General features: G+C 36.0%; 1 protein-coding gene across 1 annotated transcript in view; it reads left to right on the top strand.

The window, feature by feature from the left end:
• LOC150100245 (uncharacterized) overlaps positions 1-18,307 on the top strand; it is a 136,179-nt gene that overhangs the window by 23,076 nt on the left and 94,796 nt on the right. The gene's annotated exons all lie outside the window — the stretch shown is intronic.

Raw genomic sequence — 18,307 nt, 5'->3', positions numbered from 1 at the left:
CACATAAGGATATGCGTAATATAAAGGGCTAGTAACAAAAATTAATATAAATTGAATTTTGAAAAAAAATCAGTGGACGCCAAAAAAAAAAAAAAATGGTTGGATGGTCATGGGTGAGTTTTTTTCTCGTGACGAGTAGAATTATGCATAATTTGCCGAGTCCTGCAATGATTGCTATAAAATTTTGTTCTGGGTAATACCAAATCGCTGAGCTAGTATGTTTGTGTAGAAGATTTTTTTCTACTTACCCATTCTGAAAACTTAAGAAATAATTGCCAGGATATTTGTATTTATGGTATATTTTCATTTTATTGTATCGTAATACATAATTATCTGTTAGGTACACAAAAAAAAAAAAAAGTGTGCACAATGATAATTTAATTCATAATCCAGACACACGATCGACCAACGCGGATGGAACTGCACTTCATTTTCAGATAAGAAACCTTGTGTCCTAGAAGGTCGTATGTTTTTAGTAGAATTTATAGGAATGGTGCAGATTTCAAGTAATTACTTATATCTTGTTGGAGAATGCATTTAAATTATAATTGTTAAAAACAAAACGTATATTTTTACTGGATTTTTTGATAGTTCCGCCCACAAAAAGATCATAAATGATAGTAATGTACATTATTACCATAGGTAAGATTCCATAGTGGAGCACCATCAACACAGATCTCTATTCTTAATTATTATAGCTAGTGCATATTTATTCTACATTTGAGCGCTACTTGGGACTGGTGAATTGAAAATGGGTACCCTTCCAACCAAGCCGCTTAATTCACACACAAACTCACCTAGCTGGAGATGAACCTTCTTCTCCAATACAGGGAGGGTTGACACCATCTTATTATAGTTCGCCCACCGTTTGTAGGTCCCTGCTTCGCGTCTTTCCAAGAATAGTCGATTCATACTGAAGGGGGAGAAAGAAATGAAGGACGTCCGAATTGGTCGCCAACACGCGAAATCACGTGCTTTATTGGTAAAATTTTCCAACTGTTATACAAGCAACATAGTTAACTACAATAATCATAAAAGAGAAGTTAATTTTTCCGACCGGTAATAATAAACAACTCATCCCACAATACGGAGTGATTACCCTATTATCGGAATGGATTCTCCTTTTTCTAAGATGCGCAGAAGTGTCGAAGGATCTCTAATCGGTGGGCGAACTATACCTACCTCAATCTGCGAACGTTGGATCGTTGCCAATGTTCAGAAAAGAGGGACTGGGTGATAAATTTTTAGCTTCCAGGGTCCAAGCTTAGCCGTTCTATCATAGTAGGATCGAACTGCTTACAGAAAGATGGATAAGGATGATGGCTTAGATTTCGTTGAAGAACCTTTTGAATTATAATTGTTAAAAACAAACGCGAGTTTTTTTTTACGGGGGTTCTTTGATAGTTCTGCCCACCAAAGTTCGTAAATATTAGTACTGTTCATTATTACTATGGGTTAAATAATACGGGCTCTATTCAAAACAGAAAACAAACATGCTACTCTTCAGTATGTAGTAATGCTACAAAAAAAAATCATCCCTAGTACCTTTCACAAAACACCCACATTATATTGTATTTGGAATTTGAACTCGATCTGTAGAGATTGGAAGGCAAATCGGCCATTCAGGAAACCCACTAACTGAAACTGATTGTAACGGTCAAAGTCTTCCCCGTCCACTCCCGGAGTTTTTTTGTTTTTTTTTTCTTTTTCTTTTGTTTAATCCCCAAGCCGAGATGTGAACTAAGTGTGTACCGACCCCAAAGGGGTCGGTACACACTTAGTTCACATCTCAACTTCATTCTAAATAACTCTGTTCATGCAAGGAGAGATTCCAGCGAAAATAATCTTCCCTCCCTCCGCAGATTATTCCAAAATTACAAAAACAGTTCTATTTCTATTTTTTACAACCGCTATGACATTTTTCCTTTTCCCTAAAAAGGGGGAAAAAAAGCATAAAAAATTGAATCCACCCTTGAATTCTTATTACCAGGAAACATTAATCATTATATCTTTAGGGTAGATTCCATAGGGCATCCATCTCACCACTGTGAGATGAACTAATTTACCTGTTTGGTTGGCAAATGTTTTGCACTAAACGCTAGCTCGATTCCCGCTAGCGTTTTGTATACTCAACGCCAGTATGGGAATCGAATCTAGTCTTTCCAAATGTCTTTATGGTGGACTGCACTACGGAGACGTTCGCGTTCCACGGAAACATACTACTATCGACCTATACTGGAAAGCGCAACTGGTAGAGGATATTTTTAACCTTGCTGACTCTTTATTTTCAAGAAAAGCAAATTGATTGGGCCTGCTACTATGGTAATCGTATTGGCAGAACGAAATCAATGAGAAAAACAAGCCGGACTTGTTTCCTGTATCAGAAATATCTGTTGAGGTCTTATGGCTTCATTGCAGTATTCCGAGACGATCTTTGCATCGGTGTACGCTTTCAACAGGAAGTGTGATGTCATCAAATTTATTCAAGGAAGACGTGCCAGTTTGATATTTATTTTGTATTTCTAAAATAAGTTGCTACCATTGATAGATGAGGGAACGAAGAGATTCTCCACATATATTAAGTAATATCGTGTTGTATTCGTAAACCCCTCTCCCGTTAATTTTTTAAACTATTTCTTATTATTCGTCATCACTTTCTTTTTTGTGGGTGGTGAAAGTTCATTAATTCGTTAACTTCTTAGAGGTATCACGTAACAATAATTTTACAAGGCTCTTTCACGGAAAGGGCCTTGTAAAAATTACGTTAATGCTTTTAACAGGAGAGAGGTTTAATTATTTTTTTTCCGTCTAATTTGTTTGCCACTTAGTGCAGTGTTTCTCAAACTTCAGATATCCGCGTACTAAATTTTCATTATTACCAAGTACCCCCCTTATCAAAATAATAAATAAAGTATATTTCATTGTAAATGTCTATTTCATTTGAATTTATATGTTCATGTAAACAAAAAATATGATTTATTTTTAATAGAACAAACTTTGGAATAGGTTCCCTCTTCATTTCCCATTCCATGAAAATCCACATTTCAAGTAATTCATATCACACTTAAGATTTTTCATCTTCTTCCTAGTTGGTTCTCTAGAGACGTCACATGACACATCCTTATCAATTTCATTTGATTCAGATGCAATATCAACGTTTTCTTGTTGCTTACAGCTACTTGTATTTGCTATATTGCTCTCTTTTGTGCGTTTTATAAATCCAGTCTTTAACCAATGATCCATACTTAAGAATTTAAAAGCTAAAAAAAATTACCGTATTTACTCGAATATAACTTGCACTTTTTTCCCAAAAATTAAAGCTAAAAAATCGTGATACGAGATATATGCAGAGATTTTCAGAAACTAAAGATTTCACGTATACTGCTGTATACGTATAAATTTTTTTTTTTTTTTAATAATGATTCCATGCGTTAATGATGCATGCCGAAAATTGCCACGGTACCCCCATGAAAACCTTTCGTGTACCCCCGGGGGTACGCGTACCACACTTTGAGAAACACTGACTTAGTGCATTAAAAAAAAAAAAAAAAAAAAACTCCACTTTCATTTAGCTAATAAGACTTTCCACTGTTTCCTCCATCTGTTCCCCATTATAAGTAGAATGAATAAGCAGTATAAATAAGACTGAAAATATAAATTTCCATAGGCTTAACTTTATGGAAGAAATAATCTGTATGCATGAGTGAGTGGTGAGAGATCCATTTGATTAGGAAAACATTCTGACCATAGTCTAGTAAACGATCCGAAGCGACTACAGTCATAACCGCGCGTCACTTCAAATAGTTACTAATTTGAATTACGTAAACAAATATGTTAACCGTTCACATGTGATAAATTATGCCCTACTGGTTGTCATTTCAGTTACCTCGAAATATGGATTTCACAAATTACACACACCGTATCATCGCTTAATGCAACTAGTGCGTATCTAACAACTCTGTTTGCCATGCGTATTATATATATAACATATTTTAATGAATACATTACTGACCCGAACTAAGACTTCTAAACGCATTTATGTAAATCATTACGAAATATATATTCTACCTTTTAACTGTACGTTTCAAAGCATATAGTTAAAAAAAATTGGAGATTAATTTAAAAATGTTTACGAATAAATAAAAGTTTATTTGTAAAAGAAATGCATTATTACAGTTTTTACTTGGGAGTAAGATATGGAGAACGACTAAAAAACATGACCAGTTACGAGTGGCCAACAAAGCATAGAAGAAGGGAATGAGTCACATAACAAAAAGAGAGAATTACAGAAGACTAGAGTAGAGGATATTGTGAAAATGGCTGCATACGTACAAGAATAGAGAGCTGATTCAGATGGTCAAACCATTCGGCTAACAAATTTCAATTTCGAACAAAAAGTGAGCATTGTGTGAAATTTTAGGCATCAAAACGTAGAATTCTTGCTTAATCGTGGAAATTGTGGAAAAATAAAAATTTATTTACCAGAATAATCTCTTTTTAATGGAGAACTGTATTTGTTGATATGCTCAAATTGCTTTCTTGCATCAGAAGGGTAGGGGATACACGTCCGTTCAGATTGTACCTTGGTGTGTCATCAATTATGGATTCAGAAGTGTAAAAAGCCTAACGTGTCAGGAAAAAATTCCACGGGATAAAATTGCACTGCAAAAATTACACGAAGACAAAATTACACATAGATGAAAATACACTAAGAAAAAAATTAAAAGGAAAAATACACAAGTAAGAAATTACACATAAAATAAAATTTACCAAAAATTGTACAAATTTATAACCAGCAAGGGGTAAATCACTAGTGCGGATTTGGGCAAGGGGATTAGGGAAGTGGTTGAGTTGGAAACTCAAAATGATGTAGTGATTAGCTACCCTAATTAGTACTTACCTAAGATTGACAAGGAATAATTTCCTAAGGTAAAACCAATCGACAATTGTTAATCACCATCAATTGCTCAAGAATTTCTAAGAACTGTTTGGGTGAAGGTATATAAGTAAATTTTTGTTTTACATTCTTCAGTTCTAGTTTAGGGACTCATAATACAACTAGTGTATAACGTGCGAGTTAATAAATTTCGTGATTAATTTTAATTTACCCATGGCTGATTTTGAGTACGGCGTTAGTAATAAAGGTGGTCAAATTATAATTTACAAAGGATTTGAGTTTGTTCGTCACCGTGAAACTGCTATCGGAACTATTCATTGGCGTTGTGCAAAGTTTAGAACTTTACATTGCCGATCGCTGCTCCATACCAGAGACAACAAGATTATCCGTGAGTCTTCAGAACACTGTCATGTTAATAGGACTTTTGAATCTGAAGCTCATCAACTTGCAAATCAAATGAAAAGAAAAATGTCGAATCCAGGCACAACGGCTCGTGCAATTATAGCTAAGAGTTTAGTGACTGTATCAGACGGATTAAAAATGTGCCTACCGAAGAAGAGCTCCATGACGAGGCGATTAAATAGATCCAAAGCTAAAACAATCGGAAACGTTCCATCAAATCCAGATAACAAAAATTTTGAAATACCAGAGAAATACTCTAAATGGATTATTCATGGTTCCGGGGCAAAAGATCCAGAACGTATAATACTAATTGGCCACAAGACTCTTCTAGATCAACTTGTAGTTAACGAATTTTGGCTGGCAGATGGTACATTAAAGTAGTTCCAGAAATATATTATCAGTTATACAGTATCCATGTCCAATATGATTCAGGCGTCGCTTTTCCTTGTCTACTGGCTCTTCTACCAGGGAAAAATGAAGAAATATACGTGAAGATGCTGAACACGTTCCTGGAGAAAATTCCTCAAGCTCGACCGCGAAAACTTTTTAACGGTTTAGAAACAGCAGCAATGAATGCTTTCCGTGCCGTGTTTGAAAACATCGAAATTGGTGGCTGCTTTTTCCACTCATCACAATTTGTTATACGCCAAGAATTTTAAATGAATGTGGACTAAAATCTCTATATGAATCCAATCAGTCATTTGCAATACACATTAAAATGTTACAATCACTTGCATTTTACCAGAAGAAGTGTTAGAAACATTTTTAGAAGTTGCTGATCTGTTCTCTAATTTAGACGAATATAATGAACAAATCGAGCAAGTTCTCCTTTACTTCGAACGTACATATATTCGAGTGTCGACAGCTCAGGAACGGCACTTATAGACAACCTCTATTCAAAATTTCTACTTGGAACCATAGAGACTCTGCAGCCAACCGTATAGCTAGAACTACAAATTGTATCGAAGGATGGCACTATGGACTTCTTTCAGTGTTCCCATCCAACTGTTTGAAAATTTCTGGATAACATTGTTAAAGAATTATCTTTACAACATACAAACTATTTGCAGCATTTAACTGGTCAACGAAACCCAGGACGTCGTAGGTACATTTCGTTAAAACAACGTATTTCAAATATTGTACAAAATTATGACTCTAATAGACGATTGGAATTTTTACGTTGTATAGCTTATATGACTTAGTGTTTGTTTTTAAACTTATTTTATTTTTAAAAAAATTATTTTTTAAAATAAAAGTAATTTTTGCAATATTAAGAAAGTTTGTGTTTAATTTGACAACAAAATACCAATAATATATTAATCGAATTAAAGTCAACAGGTAGGTCTTGTAGAGTATTACAAAATTAACGGAACTCTTATCTGAAAATAAATATAAAATTCATCATAAAAATTTAAAAACTCTAAAGTAAAAAACTTCGGTGTGACTATTCAAATTTGTGTAATTTTTTTCTTAGTGTATTTTTATCTATATGTAATTTCTTCCTTGTGTAATTTTGGCAGTATAATTTTAACATGTAACCAAGCCTAAATGATGCAACACAAAGCCTCTGAATGACATGAAAAAGTAGTTGCTCGCCTACCTCCCTCTTTCATAGAATTTTGAAAACACGTTGGACACTCACGATATATATCTATCCTTTGTGAATCTCACGATTCACAATGGATAGATATAAAAAGACAAGTCTGATATGGATGTATTATCACTATTGTTTTGAAGTTTCTCAAAAGGGTCTGTAGAAATCGATACTCAAATTAATCGCATTTGACGGTAAAAATATTATCCACGATAGAAGACACAATACTAGTTACTAAGAATGAAGGAAACCTATAAAGCATAGTTTAATAAACAAACAGAGCTGTGATAAATTTGGACTAAAACACAAGGAAACAATAGTAATCGAAGATAAAGTGATAGATAAACGATCTGAATATAATCTTAGCACTTCATACAATAAGCAGAAAGATTTTTAATATCTGGAAAGTGTGAACGAAAATTAAAAAGAATACAAACAGCCTTTCTTAATACTAAACGAATTGATGCTTTTTTAATAGCGTTCTATCAAACCTATGGTACATTCATATCGTTGGTGGGTTAAGGATTTTTTTTTGTTGTATTTTTTGTATTTTTATTTATTATTTTTCCATAGTCCAGAAAACTCTGCTCTAGAGACAGAAAATGGAACTTGTTCAAGCCACTTCGATGTGCTCTTCCATAAACAACAACAATGAGACCTTCGAAGTACACTACTTCACTTTTAGATGAGTTAATAAAAACGCATTTTCGTATGAGCTACCTACACTAGCATATTCCCAACCCAATACTGTCAGCTGTTATGCAGCTCATCTTTCGGTAGGTAGTATTACAACGGAGGTATTTCTCATGTCTCCATTTTCGCCATCTTACCTCTGTCTTACCAGAACAGTTAAGTGCATACAATTATATTCCTCCACTCCAGTGTGTTGGGTCTGCAGCTTTATTCCTCTTGAAAACATTACACAAAATAAACTTCCGGGGTGGGGGGTTAAATTTCAGGATTAATAGAAAATGAATCCAATTAAGAGTTGGAAGGCACTCCATTCAACTTGTATGTGGGATGAAAAACCCATATTTCCGGAAAGGGGAAAATCCTGCTATGAGATCGGCTATCTACCTTCAATAAAATAAAATAAAAATAAGGACTCTAATATCATGAGGAGAGTTGAACTAGTCTTTCCCATCGTTCTTCCACTTGCACTACGAAGTCATCGTATCTTTTAGCATTAAAAAAAAAAAAAAAAAAAATCCCCCCCCCCATGTTATAATGCTCTGCATATTTACATCTCAGTGATATTTTGCAGTTGATTTGTCCTTGCCTAGACTGGAATTGTCGCAAATCCGTGGCCATTACCTGACAAGCTATAAAATGAGCTATTTAAAGAGGCGGCGGTAGGAAATGGTTTCCAGTTGAAAAAAGCATATCAGTACTGTTATTTTCTTTACAAAAGTAAGATTTCAAAAATTGAATGTTAGTATATATGAAATAGTATCTGAAATCGAGAAAACTTGTTTCTCAGCGATAAAGCATCGTAGAAATGATACTTAATATCAGAATCCATTTCTCCCCTTGATTGCGAATCTTTATTTTTGGATGTTCATCATTTGAATAATGTCATTCGCAATTTTTTTAATACAGTAAGTATATATAAATCATTTCTTAATTAAAAAAAAAAATTATATCGGTGTTGTAAGAATCGCTATCATTAATACCACGCAGTGATTTACTTTATCGTGAAAGAAATTCAGCGTATCACACCCGAAGGTAAATTGAAAAGTCTTAGCTGCTACAGTATGTATTGTTTATTTGACATATTCCAGTGATACATTCATTTCGAGATTGTGTAGATGAAAATTGAATCTTTAATTTTTCTTCGACGCGTTTTCTATTTTCCCAGTAGATGACAGCACTACATTGACTGTTACCACATTCCAGTTCAACCATTGCACGTTTTCCTGTTTCCATGCTTTCAAAGTTGTGATTTTTGTATTGAGAGAATATAAATAAGTGGTATTTATCGGTAGACCGGCGCTTTATTCAAGTAGAAATGTGTGCCACGTTAAACTTAAAATTGGATGCTAGCAATTTCATTTATTGGGCGAACCAGCGTAGAAAGGTCTGGTCGCCAGAAGTCTTCAAATTGCAGGTGATGTTGATATGTTTTAGGACGGGCAAATGGAGTGTGGTCTTTTCTTGCTGGTCAAACTATCAGAGACTGATATTGCAGGCTTGTCACACAAAAGAAAGCCATATTTTCTATAGTTTGACATGATTCTGTTTCATGACAAAACCTGGCTATACACAGCCTCTGATTTAATAGCATTTCATCGCTCCCTTGGCTTTGAGTATGGATAGTAATAAAACGATGTTTAGAATACGGTAACAGCGAAGCAGGATCGACACCAGTCAAAAAAAAAAAAAAAGAGGAAAAACATTAAGGATTCATTTGTGTATTCCGAACTATTTATAACGCTCTGAGAAGAAAAAAAAAAGTGGATTAAAACCTTCGTATTGTGAGATTTATGTATATGTGATCCTGAACACATAAGATATTTTTTGTCTGTAAATTGCGATTGGCTAACTCACTGCTTTCAGTTGCAAAAGTCCGTGTAAAAATGATTCCTCTCATCATGCCGGGAATTATGTAAGCTACTTTTTTGTCATTTTCAATTCCAGTATCAAAAGATAATCTCCCAATTCAGATAACATAATATATAATCACCTTGCATTTAGAAGAATTATTCTTCAACAATTTCAGCCGGAAATTTTTATGTGGCTGATGTCAGTGACGCGGGGTAGTGCTACGAGTCAAGATCACTCTATCTCAAAATTCTGTATGATATTCAAATAAGAAAAGAATGAATTCCGAAATATAGTAGTGAGTGCACGCGTGTAGGGCTGGCTTTAGGCACCAGAAAACAGTCGCATGGTCGGGTTGGCACATTTAAAAGGAGGGTATTCTATCACTGTTGATTCATTCAACTCGTCCATCCCATTGGGACGGATAGTCCCAATGAGGGGGCTTACGACGAATTAAAAAATTCATTTTGCCTCATTTGAGGGACGAAAAACACTATCTCCGTATGAGACCGGCAAACTCACCTTTAGTCGAATGAGACCAAATAAAGTTCCTCACGTCACTGACGGGAATCGAACCCAGGTCTTTCCTACCGAACGGCTTTGTCTATACCGACTGAAAAAATATTTTATTTTCTCAAAAGCATCTATGTACATTCGGACGAACTATTTACATACATATATACAATAAGTACATAGCATGCTTATTTCAGTTAACAATTTTAATTTACAGCATGATAATGAATACAATAAAATAATACAATAACATATATGCAATAAGTACATGGCATGCTTATTTCAGTTAATATTTTTGATTTATGTATTTATTTATTTATTATTATTTACGTTTTTTTTTTTTTTACAACATGATAACATGCCCAATATCTATTTTCACCTAGAGTCCTGTGCAATCTTTTGGGCAGTTATTTTGTCATTTAACATCCATTGAAATATTAACATATTTTTACCAACTGAAAATTATAAGACATATACTTCCTCTTATGCAAATAGATCTGTTCATTACTATACAATATTTCTACACTTATATATACATATTTACATTATGTGTTTAGTTTTCTATTCCATTATTTTTTTCTTTCAAAGTGAATCGTATTGGCTTGTTTTCATGTTTTTTCTTTATGGTGGGACTGAGCAACTGCGGCTCTATTCTATCAACATACATAACATTTATCTTTAAATCTTCAACGTTGTAATTTTATATTAAAATAAAAAGGACTTGCATTGTCATGAAATACAGATTTTTTTTTTTACTTTATTTTTTAATCTTGAAGTAAAACATGCATAATTATCAAAATGTTTGAAGGCAGTTATAAAGATATTTATATATAAGAGGTAAAGAAGAAAAACTTATTCTTGGAACAAATACAATGCTGAGAAAAATAAATAGATTTTGCCGAGCAGATCATCATTAAAGATTGTTCTGACAAACCACAAGACTTTTTTTACAGTCTGAAGCATTTAATTTAATGCTTCCCTCAAGCGGTAAGTCTGGAATTGAAGATTGTTTTCCCTTTACGTCATCCGAATCGCTAACCTCATTGCTCACCACCTGTCGCCGCTGTTCGACTTTTTACCTATTTTACTTTTTACAAGAATTCTGTATGAACCTTTGCACTTTCAAAAAAAAAACAAAAAAAAAAGCGTCTCTATATATGTATGTGTATACACTGCTTGGAAAGAAGTCAGTGGACACTCCCATAGACAAGGTGCATCGTGCCATGTAACGAGTCACGTGTTTGTAGCCAGTATAAATTGAAGGAATATGATGCTCCCAAGCCATTTCACCCGGAGACAGTTGCACTGTGTCCGGGTGAAATGGCTGCGAGAAGGGAACTGACGGAGGTTGAAAGAGGCGTTGTGATACGATGCCATGTTGCAGGCCTGGCAAACCGTTGACAAATTGGGCCATCCGAGGTCGACAATCTGAGATGGAAGCGCAGGGAGTCAACTGCAAGTGCTACCCGCAGTGAACGACCGACCACACTCACCGAACAACCGCCATTCGTTGGTCGACACGTTAAATACGGAATTCCAGACATCGACTGGAACAAGCATCTGCACAAGAACATTCGGAACCGAACCTCACAACATGGCTTTCCATGGGAGGACCGCAATAGGCAAGCCCGCATTACCCGAACCAACATGCCACTGAAGACGATACAAAGAGGGGTGTACAGTGAGGCGTGGAAGCTTGGAAAACTGTTATTGAGCGACGAATCACGCTACACCCGTTGCCGAGCAGATGGATGGGTGTGGCGGATGTCGATGAACGTCTTCTCTTACCAGAGTGCGTAACCCCAACTATGAATTTCGGACGTGGCAGTGTGATGGTTATGGTCCTGGTTTGGCCTCAGACCTCTTTTTCGCGGTGCCACGAACATTGAACTCCAAGAGGTATCTGAACATTCTAGACAATGTAATGTTAACTACTTTGTGACGTTTCTACGGAACTAACCATTGCCTCTTTCAGTAAGACGATGCATTGTGTCATAAGGCTGCTGATTTAACTGCGTGCTTATAGACATGAACGTCACCCTTGACTGTGTTCCACGGAATCTTGATCTCAACCCTATTGAACATCTGTGGGATGGACTGTAGTGTGGGGTGGGTGAAGTCAAGGACCGTCCACCCCCACAACACTCCAGGACTTCATTGCATACCTGTAGGAAGAATTGTCTAAAATTCCGTTGATTGCTATCGTACGCTTGTGGAAAGTATGCTCCGTAGGATTGCCTGCATTCATCGTAGCGAAAGGAGATCCAACACTTTATTAGGGTGGGTGCCATTGCTGTTTGCTCCTCACGCTATGGTGTCCGTTGACTTCTTTCCAAGTGTATATTGAGATTATATTTAGTTCGTTTCATGAACTTTCCCAGGATTTACCAGCTGTTGCTTATTGTAAAACAAGTCTAAATGAAAGTTTGCGATTTTATTTATTTATGTGACTCCCAGCCAAAAGTTGTAAACTTCTAGTACATTAGTACCACGGATGGACTAATTTTATTTTATCATTTTTTTAACATAATCCAGGAAACCTTCTCTAGAAACCAAATATGGACTTTTTCAAGTCACTTTGAGCCTCCACTAATCGGGTTAGAGATTTCATATCGACTGTGAAATTCGTCTCTCACGCCCATGACATCCATACCCATGGATGTCATGGCATGGTTTTGGTGTGTTGCGTACAAAGCGGTAAAAATGCACTCCTGAAGTGTTTTCTTTTAATAATCCATATCCTTTTAGGTGGGAAACTATAGCATGGCTGGATTAAGGTGATCCTTCAACCTACACTTTAATGTCACTTCAGGACTAATAAGTAGGATTCTAATTTTAGAACTTTTCCACGAAAGTGATCATCTACCATCTAAATTCTTTCATAAACATCTGTGCTTAGGTTTTTTTTTTTTTTTATATATATAATAACCCTCAGTCTTTTTCTTGCAAAACATTAATGCTAGAGTTTATGAAGCTCTAGTGGTGATTATTTCATTGAATGGAAGAAGAAATGTAAAAACAAAAGTGAAACAGACTTGCTGGTATGTATGATGGTTTGGAACTTCGTAGTTTTCTGTTTTTGTTTTGTCTGTTTTTATTTTAACTCTTGCTTTTTGTCCAATAAACTAAATAATCCATTCTCGGTGTTTCATATTCACAAAGCTTCCCTTTAATTATATATTAGGTTTTATCCTTTATTCAAATGTAAGCAAACAAAGTTTGCGCCCGAAGTATTTTCAGGACTGGGGCAGCTCGTGGTAAAGGTGGTATAAGTTCTCATCACTTGTCCTAGTATCTCCCATAATGCAAAGCATATCTCCTTGCGGACATGTATAATGCTATGCATTAAGCGAAGGGTCACTACCCAAACTGGTTTCCCTGTATTAAGTGCGGGGTTACCTCTCCTAAAACTCACGAGATCTCCCGGATTACTCAACAATGAGCGACCCGAAGGATCAAAACTCAGCGTTGTTCCCCTCAGTAATAGGCTCACCCTGCCACTGAGAAGAATTCTCAGCTTTTGGCTCTACCCAGTGGCAGGTTCACCCTACCACCGAGCAGAACCGTTCATATTTCATTTGAGGGGTAACAGCAACAGCCGTGTCTCAGTTAACTTCATGGACTATAGCATTGCCATCCATCACCCAATCTTCCAACCAGTTTCGCCCCTTAGGGTTTTCGTCAGTGGGAGCCAGACCCAAAAGTGATACTAAGGTAGAAGTAATGGAGAAGTCATATTTACCTATACGAGTTGCCAAAGGGTGTCACACCCTATTATTAAAATTCTCTGGATTAGAAATAAGTTTATGGAAGTTTTTTCATTTGGCTATGCTACTAATTATATATTTGGTTCAATCCTTTATGAAAGTGTAAGCAAACAAAATTTGCGCCTGAAGTACTTTCAGAACTGGGGCAAATCGTGGTAAAGGTGGTATAAGTTCTCATCACTTGCCTTAGTATCGTCCACTGATGAGACCTCAATAAAGGTCGAAACCGGTCAGGGCCATGTCCGCAAGGAGATGTGCTTTGCATTATGGGAGATTCTAAGGCAAGTGATGAAAACTTATAGCACCTTTACCACGAGTTGCCCCAGTCCCGAAAGTACCTTTGTGCCTCAGGTGCAAACTTTGCTTACATTTGGATAAAGGATAAAACCCAATATATAATTAGTAGCATAGCCAAGTGAAAAAACTTCCATAAAGCTTCCCTTTATCACTGTTTTGATTTTAATTCTACTTTTTTGTAAGTAACAACTCGTTCTTTAAAAGTTAAGTATCCGCTCGATACAAGTGCAATTAAGACCTGTGGGACCGTACTGTAGTAATTGTGCCTATATAATAACCTATTGGGGGGGGGGGGGGCAGAGCACCTGCCTTTTGGGTAATCTGGCATAGTCTGATATATTAAATTAATAGCATCAAATGGCTGAACTTATGATTGCAGATAAATCAGAAACGGATTATTCCACTGATATTTCTTATTCGCATTTACGATATACGCTAGTTAAGGATTAAACTTTTCACGTAATCAAGATCCTGCAATTAGAATAACTTCTGCATCATTTGTATAATAGAAATTATCAAAAGCACACATTCAGGGATGAGAATTATTCATAGTGTTTAGAATTATCCCTTGAAATCGGAATTTCAAAAAGTATATTCACGAGAATCTGTTTCTGCACCTAACGTTCTCCAACCCACGTCCATCAGTCGCCTCGAATATGGACGGGGTCTCTACCATGGTATTGTGGTGTCGACGTGAATGAGAAATAGTTCTCTATAAAAAGAAAGCTCATCTCAGCTAAGGCTCTTTGGCTTTGATTTTTCATAATGACTATGCTCAATTTGTTAAACAAAGTGGTTGAGATGTGATTTGAGTATTTGGTATTTGAGTATTTGATTTGGTCCTGTCAATCCATTATAACCAGTGCATCTTACCAGAACGTTGAAAAATGGCTTCATCAGAGAAGGCAACTTGGTGGAAACGTGCGTTGGCATTCACGATAACATGTGTAGTGCGAATGTTCCGGTTAGGTTTCTTATTTGCTTGCAAATTCGACAGCAACTCTAAAGCCTGCCTTTTGTACAGATCGTGGCGTAGTACACAGTTTGCTGTTGCCTCCACAAATGATTTATGTGAGTGGTCTATTGAAAATATTCCCAGTACCACTTCAAGTCGATCTTCATGCACTGCCTATTTACTTCATCCTTTCGTTCTCAACACAGAATCAGTTGCCGATAATTGTTTATTCCATGTCAGTAGGTAACGTCGCCTAGCTGAATCCTGTCCATATTCCTGCATTAATTTCCTTCACACGGTAATTCAGCAAAGCAAAAATAACACTTTTCGCTCACTGTGCATCGGCGTCTTTTTGACAGCGACATACAGTAATTTGTTTTTTGCGCCTTTAAAATTTAGCAAGTTCTGCGTGTGGGAATAAAATTCCGTGGTCTGATTCTGTCAGTGGAAATTCGTTAAATATATCATTTTGTTATCCCCAGTCAATGGAACTAGGACACTGAGAAGTTTCGATGTGCAAACTACAGATAAAATCCCAAAATATTTTTTTTCCCTCTAACTCGAAAACGACCTTCTATGCCAAAGCGGAATTTTTCCCACCGTGTAAGATTTGAAAAACACTTCCCACTTGATCATACGAATTCTCTATCTTCTGATGAGCAAAGACCGTAGAGGGGGTTAGTCTAAATAATTGTTTCGCTTGCATTTTGGCAAACTTGCATGTTTGCCAAAATGCTGGACAAAATTCCATTTTTAACTTTTGAGTCTTAAAATGCATAACATGATTAATCAGAATAACATTACATGACAGCGTTCGACTAATGTGTAGGCCGCGAGGCTGTAATGCAACATTCAGCTGACGTTTTTTTTTTTTTTTTTTTTTTTTCCCCACTGGATTTACTGTAACAGTACTTGAAGTTTCAAAAATCAACGCTGTCGTACACTGAAGATTGAGTGGTCTCAACTTGTACGCACTTGTTTTGTTCCTTCATCCTTCCTCTATTCAGCAGAAAGTGTGTACGATATCAAAGTTGTATTTCTCATGTTATCGCGTATGACACTCCAAGGACATCGTGGGAGGGCACTTCACACCACACCATACAATCCACTGTGCACTACTTAATCCTCCATCGATACACTTCTTCACTATCCACAATCTACACACCGTCCACTAATAGTAGTTTTTGTCAATTGCGTGTATTCTCTGGCTAGTTTGCCTGTGTGGGAATGAACCAGAGGTTCCAGGCGTTAAAAAAAACCGCGCTACCGCAGTATGAGATTCGTTAACTTACTTTCATCTGAAAAATATAAAAATAAATAAATATATATGAAGATCACTTTTGTCACGACGTGGAACGAACTCGGGTGTTTTTCAGTAGAAGGGCTCAGTGCCCCGTTCTTCTATTTGCACTGCGGAGGCTCATACAGTGAAATGAGTCTTTTGTAAGTTTGTCGAAATATAAAACGGCTCACTTTTTTTTACGCATGAAATCGTGCGTGTGTTATTGGAAATCGCCGACGATTAGTTTTATAGTGAGGCAACTGTAGACGAGAGTAGTGTACGTTGTAGGGCACAAAGCAACAGCGGAGTTGAAACCAAAGATCATCAGTTATCACTCACGAAGTGAGCGTCCAAAAACGGCAACTGATGATTTTTGTAAGCACAGAGCTGGGTGCTTAATGAAAGAAAGCGGTCGAATAATTCAGATTAGTACTGAAATTGAACAACCATTAACGCGATTAGATTGTAACTTCACCATTAGCCTTTATCGTAACATGCAGGTGAACGCAAAATATGCAGCGAGAATTTGTGCTGTTTAAAAGTATTATACAGAATACAAAAATATTTAATTAAACAAACTATTTTATACAAATGAATATGTAAGTACCTAAATTTTCTTCCGATTTCGTCATAATCTCGCTCTTTCTAATCAGCCTCTTTGAAAATCCCTTTTTGCTATGTTCGACAGCCATAAAACACATTTCAGAGAGATTCGTTTCGAAAACGAACAGATCAAAACAAAGGGGAGAAAATGGTTCTGAAAATCAGGGAAGAGTTTTTACTCGACTGCTCTGAAAAAGTTGTTACGCGGTAAAGAAATTGAAAGGGAGTGCAGTTATGTTGCAATTTAAAAATTTTTCCAAACTGTACAACAAAAGACATAACCCAAGAGCAAGAGGTTATCCCGGTTACAAAATGTATAAAGATTACACAAATAAGTATACAGCATAATAGCGCAGTCCTTCCTGTTTTACACTTGTGAAAGACCATACTGTCGAAACCATATTTGACGGGAAAAGGTAGTAGTTAAACCTCATTCCAGTAGTATCACATGTGCTTTTCCGGGAGGAGAGAAAGTGGGGAGGGGAAATTTCACTTTCAGTTGAAAAGCCCTGATAAAGGTGGTTAGTATCCTAGACAGTATGCGAACCTGGGTCTTTTTTAACGAAAGGACATCGTCAAAACACAAACTACGGAGATTCTCAGTAGCTCATTATATACATTAGTCGACTTTTCTACAGAAATATCTTGTCAGATACTTATATACCGTCAGGTTTTAAAAACAGTATCTTGTAGATATATAATTGCTTAAGCGGTAGGATATTTAATAAGATACATTACCCCAGACACGTCACGATTTATATAATTTACAGCGTATAATAGTGTCTCTGTTTATCGATAGTTGAATGCATTTTCATTTATCCGTACAGACATTACAGATATCACTGCTTTGATAAGTTCCTTCGCAACTTAGAATACTTACTTTTATATCAGTCTGTATCCAGGCGAAATATAATGCTTTTAATTTTACCACAATTAATAATCTTTTTAAAAAGAAAACCAAATAGCACAAATCTTACTACGTTGTATACCTCTCTAATATGTTATAGCTTAGGTTGTCAATTTTTAATCTGTGTTCACCACACTTTACGTACTTCAAACTATCTTTATTTCTCTGTTTCAGTTTGAGAGCCATGAGGCATTACTTTCGGAGCGTCCCTCTTATAGAGTATACAATAAACCTAAATAAGCAACCATTAACGTCGTCTATCATTTGTTTACTAGTTTCCTACTTGTTTTAAACATTAAATACGTCGGTGATTTTAATGGATCAAATGAAAAACACTTCAGTGAAAGAAATCTTTTTATTTTTATGTTTTTATGGACAACCAGAATTGTGTCACGAGTTGCATAGCTTTGAAACCAGTGATTTAGATCTTATTTAGCATTCACTGAAAAAAAAAAATTTTTTTTTTCTTCTCTTTTCCAACAGAAGCGTAATATATATTTTTGCAAATCCTTGAAAAATTTCCAGTTGTTCGAATCACGGAGAAAAAAA

Source organism: Typopeltis vanoorti, chromosome 13, assembly GCF_054136105.1.
Source record: "Typopeltis vanoorti isolate ZY-2024b chromosome 13, IOZ_Tvanoo_1.0, whole genome shotgun sequence".
In the NCBI taxonomy this organism is placed as follows: domain Eukaryota; kingdom Metazoa; phylum Arthropoda; class Arachnida; order Uropygi; family Thelyphonidae; genus Typopeltis; species Typopeltis vanoorti.
The sequence above is the reverse complement of the archived record's forward strand: the minus strand, read 5'-3'. Positions and strand labels throughout refer to the sequence as shown.